Source organism: Achroia grisella, unplaced genomic scaffold, assembly GCF_030625045.1.
Source record: "Achroia grisella isolate CSIRO2021 unplaced genomic scaffold, CSIRO_AGI_Agris_v1 utg114, whole genome shotgun sequence".
Classification (NCBI taxonomy): Eukaryota; Metazoa; Arthropoda; class Insecta; order Lepidoptera; family Pyralidae; genus Achroia; species Achroia grisella.
The window spans coordinates 569,082-577,664 of record NW_026712585.1 but is presented as its reverse complement, the minus strand read 5'-3'; the positions used below and the strand labels follow the sequence as shown (position 1 = coordinate 577,664).

At 31.1% G+C, this 8,583-nt stretch overlaps 1 protein-coding gene across 1 annotated transcript in view; it reads left to right on the top strand.

The window, feature by feature from the left end:
- Positions 1-945: 945 nt before the first annotated feature.
- LOC131850352 (anoctamin-4) overlaps positions 946-8,583 on the top strand; it is a 32,130-nt gene continuing 24,492 nt past the window's right edge. The window contains exon 1 of the mRNA XM_059200569.1: positions 946-1,106. The gene's annotated coding sequence lies outside the window, so the exon portion shown is untranslated. The remainder of the gene's footprint in view (positions 1,107-8,583) is intronic.

The following is an 8,583-nucleotide window of genomic DNA, read 5'->3' as shown; positions in this document are numbered from 1 at the left end:
TGTCCATGAAGACATTTGTAGTCAAACTGTCGATATCGATAAATAGGTTAGGGGTCAGTTATAAAGAACTCTTTAAGGTGGAAGGAAGGAGGTGCTATTTTTAGTAGTGAGGAATAAAGGCCGTATATCTAACAATGTATTAGATGGAGGCTCCTCAAAAACCAATATATTTCATTCGTAAAGATTTTGGTGATAACTGATCCTTCATCGTCATCCTTACATCTCTGTAAGAGCAGCGTATTTGTGCCAAATACCTATGTTAGTTCATCATAATTTTCATATAATACATAATAAGTTGATAAATGGGAATTAATAAGTATATATATGTAAATTTTACTTATAAGCGCATTCGGTTAGAGAGCACTTAGATCTCAAGAGTTTTTAGGCCGATTTAGTAAGAGACGATAATCTTGGAAGCATTAAAATATTTATTTATACTTGCTCTATACAAAATTAAAAACATTTTGTTATATGTAATTTAATGGAATTGTATTAAATTTTATTTCCGTATATAGTCAAGGTTGCCGCCAACTGAATTAAAAGAATAAACAAAGGCTACCGTACGTAGATACTATCATTATTATGTATTCAGTGATAGTATGGTAGTATTTATGTACTTATTTTTTCTTTACTATAGAATTAGGCGGAAACCATAATAAAATCCTCGTTAGGTACGGGGATTTCAATATGGTTATGATAATAATATCTACTTTATAACAAAAATACATGTATATTATAATTAAAAGGCATAGGAAATAAATAATGAATTAAGTTTTAATGTATTCTAAAATTCCTTGCAGTAAATTAACATATAACTGACAGGTGGTAATTTCCTTTGAAAAGGGGTGAAGGAAATGTCGATAAAATAGTAGTTGCAGCACTAGTACATTATGCTATCATACGCGGCCATCTTGAATGGATTATTTGAAAATCGAATGCCGGCGGAAACGCGCGTTTCATGTAATGCGCGGGAAATCTTTACGGCGATAAATTTATATCCGATTTTTTTAAGCTCACGATACAAAATTAATATGCCAATATTGTGTTGCGTATGTGCTGTGACGTTGTGATAGTGTTTTTCTAATTATATAGTATAATTGAAAGAGGTAAGTATATTTAATACACTTAAAATAAGTACACATAAATAACTATGTTTAAAAATAAATCATCGTATTGAGATTAATAAAATTCCATAACTGTACGTAAAATTAAAAATTAAAATTAGTGTGTAGGTAGGTATGTGTGGCGGTAATTATGTACATGCTTTACGGTGTGGGTTAATGGAAAATAGCATACTACTGTTATCTTCCCAGCTAGTAGTTTTACGTTTGGATGCCATAACGTAAAGGCCAACTAAAATAATTTTATTCTATCAAACAGAAAACTTGGAAATATTGAAAAATAATAATAATATAAAATAATTCATACCTACAGCACTATTTAACCTCAAACTAAGTAGAGCACTATGAGTACTATACAACTGGTAGTTAAATACATTTTTCCCATTGTAAATACCCAGACCAAATCAAAGATGTTCACAAATGTTTGTATTATACGAGACTCGAATCCTCGACCATGTGAAGTAATTCGATATGCCAAACCACTGGATTACCAAGGTCATCATTTAGTTTTGTTACAAAAATAAGTATTTAAGTAATTTTCAGTCACGAAGAGACCCTCATTATCATTATCATCATATTTTCATGCATTCATTCCACTCCTCCCACAATACGAGTAGATTACTACTAAGTGCCATCATCTGCAGCCATTGACTTCCTACTGATTACACACATTATAATTAATTGCGGATAACTCCACTTGTCACTGCCGACTACACACGCTACGACTAAAACGTGCTACGACAAATCGCTACGATCGACTCGTAGATGGGTACCTACATAGAAAATTATTATTTATAGTAACTAATATTATATTTTCGAAAACGATTATATTCGTAACGATTGTATTTGTGACTTATTTGTTTGTTACCGTTTCACGACATAACGTCTGAAGATATCTTAATGAAATTTAACATGAAGAATGATTAGATTACATCACGAAATATATTTTTTTAAAACATATCGAGAGAGAGGTAGATAGTGCCACCATTAATTTCGCCATTTATACAATTTTGGTGCAAAAATAAATAAATAAGCTATATTGCTTTTTTTTTAAATACACTAATATGTAATACATGCTAAGATAAATTGTTTCAAAAACGGACTATCATATTTTAAAAATAACAATAAATTCACTTGTTACTAAGATTTGTCGTTTATTTGAATAATAATTGCAATCGTAGTATGTATGGATAGCTATAACTAGGCAAAACTGTTCCTATGTTTGTTATGTTGTCAGGGATAATAGATATTTGTATAAAAATTATCATAGACAGTTTGTAAGTCAATTACTATTTATTAGGTCTATACGTACATCTATAGTCATATGTCAAATTGTCTATGGTCATTTTTATACATATCACTGCCTTGTCTTAATAGCCTATATTAGTACATATGTCTAGAATAAATAGTGTATGTATGTATAATTTAATGGTATATAATAATAAAATGTTTAACATTATTTATCATTAAATAATACGTGCTAAGTTCAAACATACTATATTCCTGTGTTATATAGTATGTTTGAACTTAGCACGTATTACATTCTCTTGTTTTAAACATCCTAGTCTCGTCTGACTGAGTGCTAAATTAAACACATTATTTAATTTAGCACTAAGTCTCAGTTAATTACCCTAATAGTATAAAACAAAGTCACTCACACTGTCTGCACGGTTAGTTCGTTTGGACTACTCAACGAATTTTAATGCCGATTTCAGCAATCGTATCTGATAAAGTAATTTAAGAAGAAGGTCTATGTGTATAATACATATACATCCGTTCGAAGTCGGGACAGGCAAATATATACTATTTTAATTTTGTGAGGATCGAACCAGCGACCATCAGAAAGTAAACAACCGCTGCACCGTTTTCAATTAATGTTTAGAAATCTCTTTAGATTCAGTACTCACGTGTGATTATTGACGGTCATGCGCCATAAACTGCGAACGGTAGTAATTTAATCTTCGATTTTCTACAATTCCTTACATCTAGCTTGCCTATTCCTGACATCTATAGACGTAGATGGATCATGCATTGATGCATCTACGGGAATGCGACATGAGTGTTATTTGAATACACTCATCAAAATTTCAATGTGACTTTATGCAGTTGAATATATATTTTCCCAAGAAAGACTTGAAGTCTTGAGATGTAGGTATCTATAAATAAGGTCGTAAATTAAAAGAGTTCATATATGTAAAAGAAGCCTACATGTGAATACATATATTGATTTACTATTTAATATTATGAATGCGAAAGAGTGTCTCTGTGTATTTGTTACGTTTTTGACGTAGGTAAAGATATATTTTATAAGAATCAAATCTTGAACAAATACACACATACCTAGTTGGTCGGCTCTACCAATAATCCATGCAACCACAGTTAAATAATAACAAAACTAGGGACCTCCCATAAAACGTTGCTTTTATTAGAAACATAAATAAAGGCTACTAATAATAAATATATAATTGCTTTTGTTAGTCGTAAATGAAACGGTTTACAGAATTACCGGCCTCTGTAAATTTGGCTACGCTCACTGTTTGTATGCAGTGCAAATAAGATATATAATTGTTTGTAGATATTCTGAATAAGTGGCTATTTTGGTTGATTATTAAATTAATGATAATGAAGTCTATATTTCATTGTCAAGATATACCATTAAAATAATATATTGCTATTATTACCTCTGAATAACTGAATCCACAGATCATATAATTGTAATAATAATAATAATCTTTATTTGTATCATATAATAATCTGGTACAATTTTTGCTATAAAAACAGATAATATAATAAGAGGTATTAATTGAAACTAAACGGTCTACAACTCAGAGGTGGACAGCCTTTATGGGTAAATTATTACAATAAAAAAAATAGTTCTGTATCTGTACCCATTTGGCTAATTATTACTTTATTAGAGGTAGACTTTGTATCAAGTCGTCTGCATAGGTTACTACGTATCACCTAGTTTCTTTTGGAGCGTGAGATGTGGGAGTGGGAATACAGAGCTGTAACATCGTAGCCGATCAGAATGGCAGCGCATCAGGAGTGCTATGGACATCACATTATGATGTAATGATCGTGCTGCTGTTGATGTATGAGAGCGATGGTTGTCATTTACCATCAGGTGGCACCTAAGCTAGTTTACCATTAACATAAAAAAACAGTGCCAGGTTTGTATTCTAAAATAAACTCCTTAAAAACCATAGGAGATTGTTTACAAATTGGGTTAAAAATCTCCATATATATAAAAATAAAAGAATCTAGATGAAATAGTGAAGTTCAGGTGGTCAGTTACTTACATTCTTTTAGTTGTTATGTCTACATGTTACAGATAATGTTGATTCACAATTTGTTACAAAGAAAATTAAATTGTTTTAGTTAATTGGTCTTATTTTATTATTATGCCCGTTTGAAACCGGGTCGAACTGCTAGTTTCAAATGGAAACTGATTATTTAAAGGTTGATGGAACTTAACTGCCACATCAAGTGGAAATTAGATATTACGGGCGAGTGTCGTTCATTTTACTGAAAGCTGAAGCAAATTATGCCCATTAAAAATAATTGAAGGGTTTGAATCGATATACTATAGCTTCGATGCAACACTAAATTTGAACGGTTTGAACATAATCGAACGAGGCTAATGTTTAAATCGATATGTCACGATAGATAACATTTCCGCCAATTACACTAATTAACAAATATATAGCCTTTTTAACATAGTTAATTTTGAAAAAGCACCGTCCACATTAATTTTTTTTTGCCCTATGGTTGACTAGGAGAAAATGCTTCAAGGTGTTTAATGCACTCAAGTACTCCTTTATTGGTGTATTTGTACATAAAATTTTTAATAAAAAAGTAAATATGTAAGGTTCCAAAGTTAAACACTGTAATTACATTAAAATTAATATCTTCTAGCACAATCAAATCAACCTAACTGAATGGTTTTTCATACAAGTAGACCAGAGTTCCTGTAGATAGGAAGTAGAGACTTAGTTACCTATACTTATTTCATAAAGCTTATTTAGATATAGGTAAATAGTAGCTAAACTATTTTTGTAAATTTTCACTTCCCTTATACATTTACAATCAACAGTAACTAAATTATAAAACTATTGCAAATTGATATCATAAATTATTAGTTTCTGAAAAATAGCGGTATTAAAAATGGTCCAATATACAAAAGAACCTTAAAATTCAATGCCATATGTCATTGGACTTCATGCTAATAAATATAGTAATATGAACATTCGTGTGTTCCGGCTCGCTTGGTACACTAATATTTGTTAGTAATTTCAGAGACTATACTCAATTCAGTTTTATTTACTAGCATCTCTAATTCTCGAATGTTCAGTGTAAAATCTTGCATATTTTCAGTTTTGTGAAATCCCCTCGATAGGTTAACTGACCTGAAATTATTCTATTTAATAATCCTATTAGCCGGTGGGAAAGGGATTGTTAGTAATGTAGACTAATAACCCCACTGCTAGCAATGTTAGGTTGACCTCTGCACGGTTCCCTCTGAAAACCATCATGATAAATTGTCATATGATAAGATGCACTAACTGACCTAACTTCATGCTTATTTTATCATCCGCCACAGATGCCCCGCCAGCGTAAATCGTTGCAGGAGTTTACATCATTCCAATGTCATCCATAAAAAAATCCTATCAACCTTCACTAGTGGCCCACCAGCGTATACGGTTATCGCAAATAGGTACAATATTCCATACTCATTCATTATAGAAGTATAGTTGTTAAAAATATATGATTTACGTCTATAACATCATATGAGTGAGTTTTAATTACACTGCACCTCGTGTGTAATTAATTCTTGTTCAAGGTTTACCACGCTTCACTGACTGTGCTTAATCTTGATCCACTAACCCTTTAGAGAACAGTATGTTTTATACTGTTATGTAATCATGAACAATTGTTAATTGCATATATGTAACTTATTAGACATTTGTGATGATAAATGTGACTTAATTCTGCCACTAAGCAGCATGCTTTGTAAGATGTGTTGCGGTTCTTAGATGATGCGATCATGAGATGAGGTGATGTTCAAACTATACTCTTGGACTAGTTTTTATTTGATTCGATGTTTTCCTCATCGGAGGGTCACATAAATGACATAGAAAGTTTTTTTTATACTGGTGGAAACCAGATTTCAATTCACGACCGCTTGGGTGTAAATACGAGTAGTAAACTTATACGATGCTGCATTTAACTGATGTAGAATAAAATCGCAAATTGATGATAGGTCACCCAGCTTACCATCCATAGCTGATAGTATATTCACGAAATTTCATATCTATAAGTACTTATTCAAACAAATATCTCTATGTACACTTTTACCAATGTTATATTTTGTCATTATCAGATGGCAGGTATCTAAATACTATTGAACTTTAATACCTATGTAACTATAGGGTAGAAAAGTAATAATTATAAAGACACGACAGTGTCGGTAGACATGTAGCAAACATTTCAATTTCTTGCGAAGTAAAATGTTTATTAATACGTGAAGCAAATACTTCGTAGCCCTTTTTACGAAAATTGCGCGGATGGAGTATTAAATTTCGCACACTTATGGTTTATATAGAGATTAAAAAAAATTATGCATAATATATTAAGTCAACAAAAAATAATGCATATACTACATACACATATATTTGACACACACATGCATGTATACTCTTTTGTTTATTGTTAAAGTGTATAGTCAAATTGAGAATAGATTAATATTATATCTATGTCTATACTCTTACTAAATGTTAAATTAATTAATGTAAAATATCCACCACTCAGAGACCACTAGTTTTTATTAATTGTAATCGGAAAGAATCTTTATCAAGGATAGTGTGTGGGACTGTGTATAGGGCGCTGGGGTCGGTGCAGCCAACGATGGTGGTAATTAAAGACGCAATATGTAAAAGTAACAGTATATTATAAAAATATATGTCGTAACAAACTATATGAAAGTAAGAGCAATAGAAGGAATAATGAAATAATAACAAAACCATAGCAACCAATGTAAAAATATAAATATTTCAAAATAGGGAATTATCGTGCCAGCCAGCGGCCCGATTGCATCATCTAGATTGCATCATAAAAAAAGGAAGAAAGGCTATAGGCTGTCTTTCATCTAAAAAAAAGAGGCAAAACACAGACAGTAAGTCGTCATAAAGAGAAAACAATCTCCTTCTCTTTCATAATCTCTATTGAATAGATACCAGTGATGAATTCAGATCCTTTTTATCCGATAAAACCCATTGATCTAAGCAGTAATTAATCACCATTCAACAAGTCGATTGTTGAAGAATCTATTTTTGTTGAGGCGGACACGGCGCATGCGCGAACAATAAAATACCGCTATTGTTTGCGCTAGAGCAGACAATTGATTGTATACAAGGGTATTTTTATAATGAGTTGTTTAAAATTTTATACTAAAATTATATTTTTTATAGCCAAATGTATACATCTAAATCTTATCCATACTTATAGCTATAATAAATGTGATAGTATATCTGTCAATTTGTTACCTTTTCACAGATAAACGCCTGAATGTATTTTTAAATAAAATTTCACATGTTTATATGACGAAGTCGGATATAGACAATATAGTATTTCAATTCTTAATAAAAGCCACAATGTGCCATTTCCATCGAAACACAGCTTAAAAATCGAGCTGTTTTCGAGCCCGAATTGTAGAGAAATATAGAGATGGAACTGTAACAATTATAGGCTACTATTTCTCGTCGAAAGTTTATTTCGAATTATAGGGATGAGAGGAGTATTTTCTGCATATTTATTGAGTTATCTGATTTACTTTTAACTTTATATAATGATTGTTTATAATCTATACAAATAAATAAGATTAAAGTCTTTTTTTTTAATACTTAACAACTTTTCACTAAATGCATATGTATGTACTGTACTTGCATCAACTGTTAATTTAAAATATCTTGTCTCTGTCTGTTTGTTCCTACTAATCTCTGAAACGATTTTGACGGGACTTTCGCTCGGAGATAGCTAATGTAATAATAGGGAATAACTAATTCCAAATGGACGAAGTCGCGTGTAATGGCTAGTAATGTATAAAAGTTTATAAAAAAGTTGAAGGACGAAAGCCGTTCAGTCGCAATAAGTTATTTTCTTATATAGTAATCAGTTGGTAGCTTGCCAAGAGTCAATTTGATTTTTATAATAAAGTTTCGATCCAGATTTTCACCTCCAGACTTTTTTGAGAAAGTCATTCGCAGATCTTCTGTTGTTTTTATCTAAGTACATAATAATATAAAGAATAGAGACATGGAAATAAGAACTGAAGTAAAAGAAACCGGACTAAAATAACAATTAAAACGCTTTAGATTTGTTACATTTTGACTTATAGGTAGGTAAGAGGTTAGGTACTCTTTTTGTATACAATTTGAATTCTATTTTATACTATGCTATTTTTTGT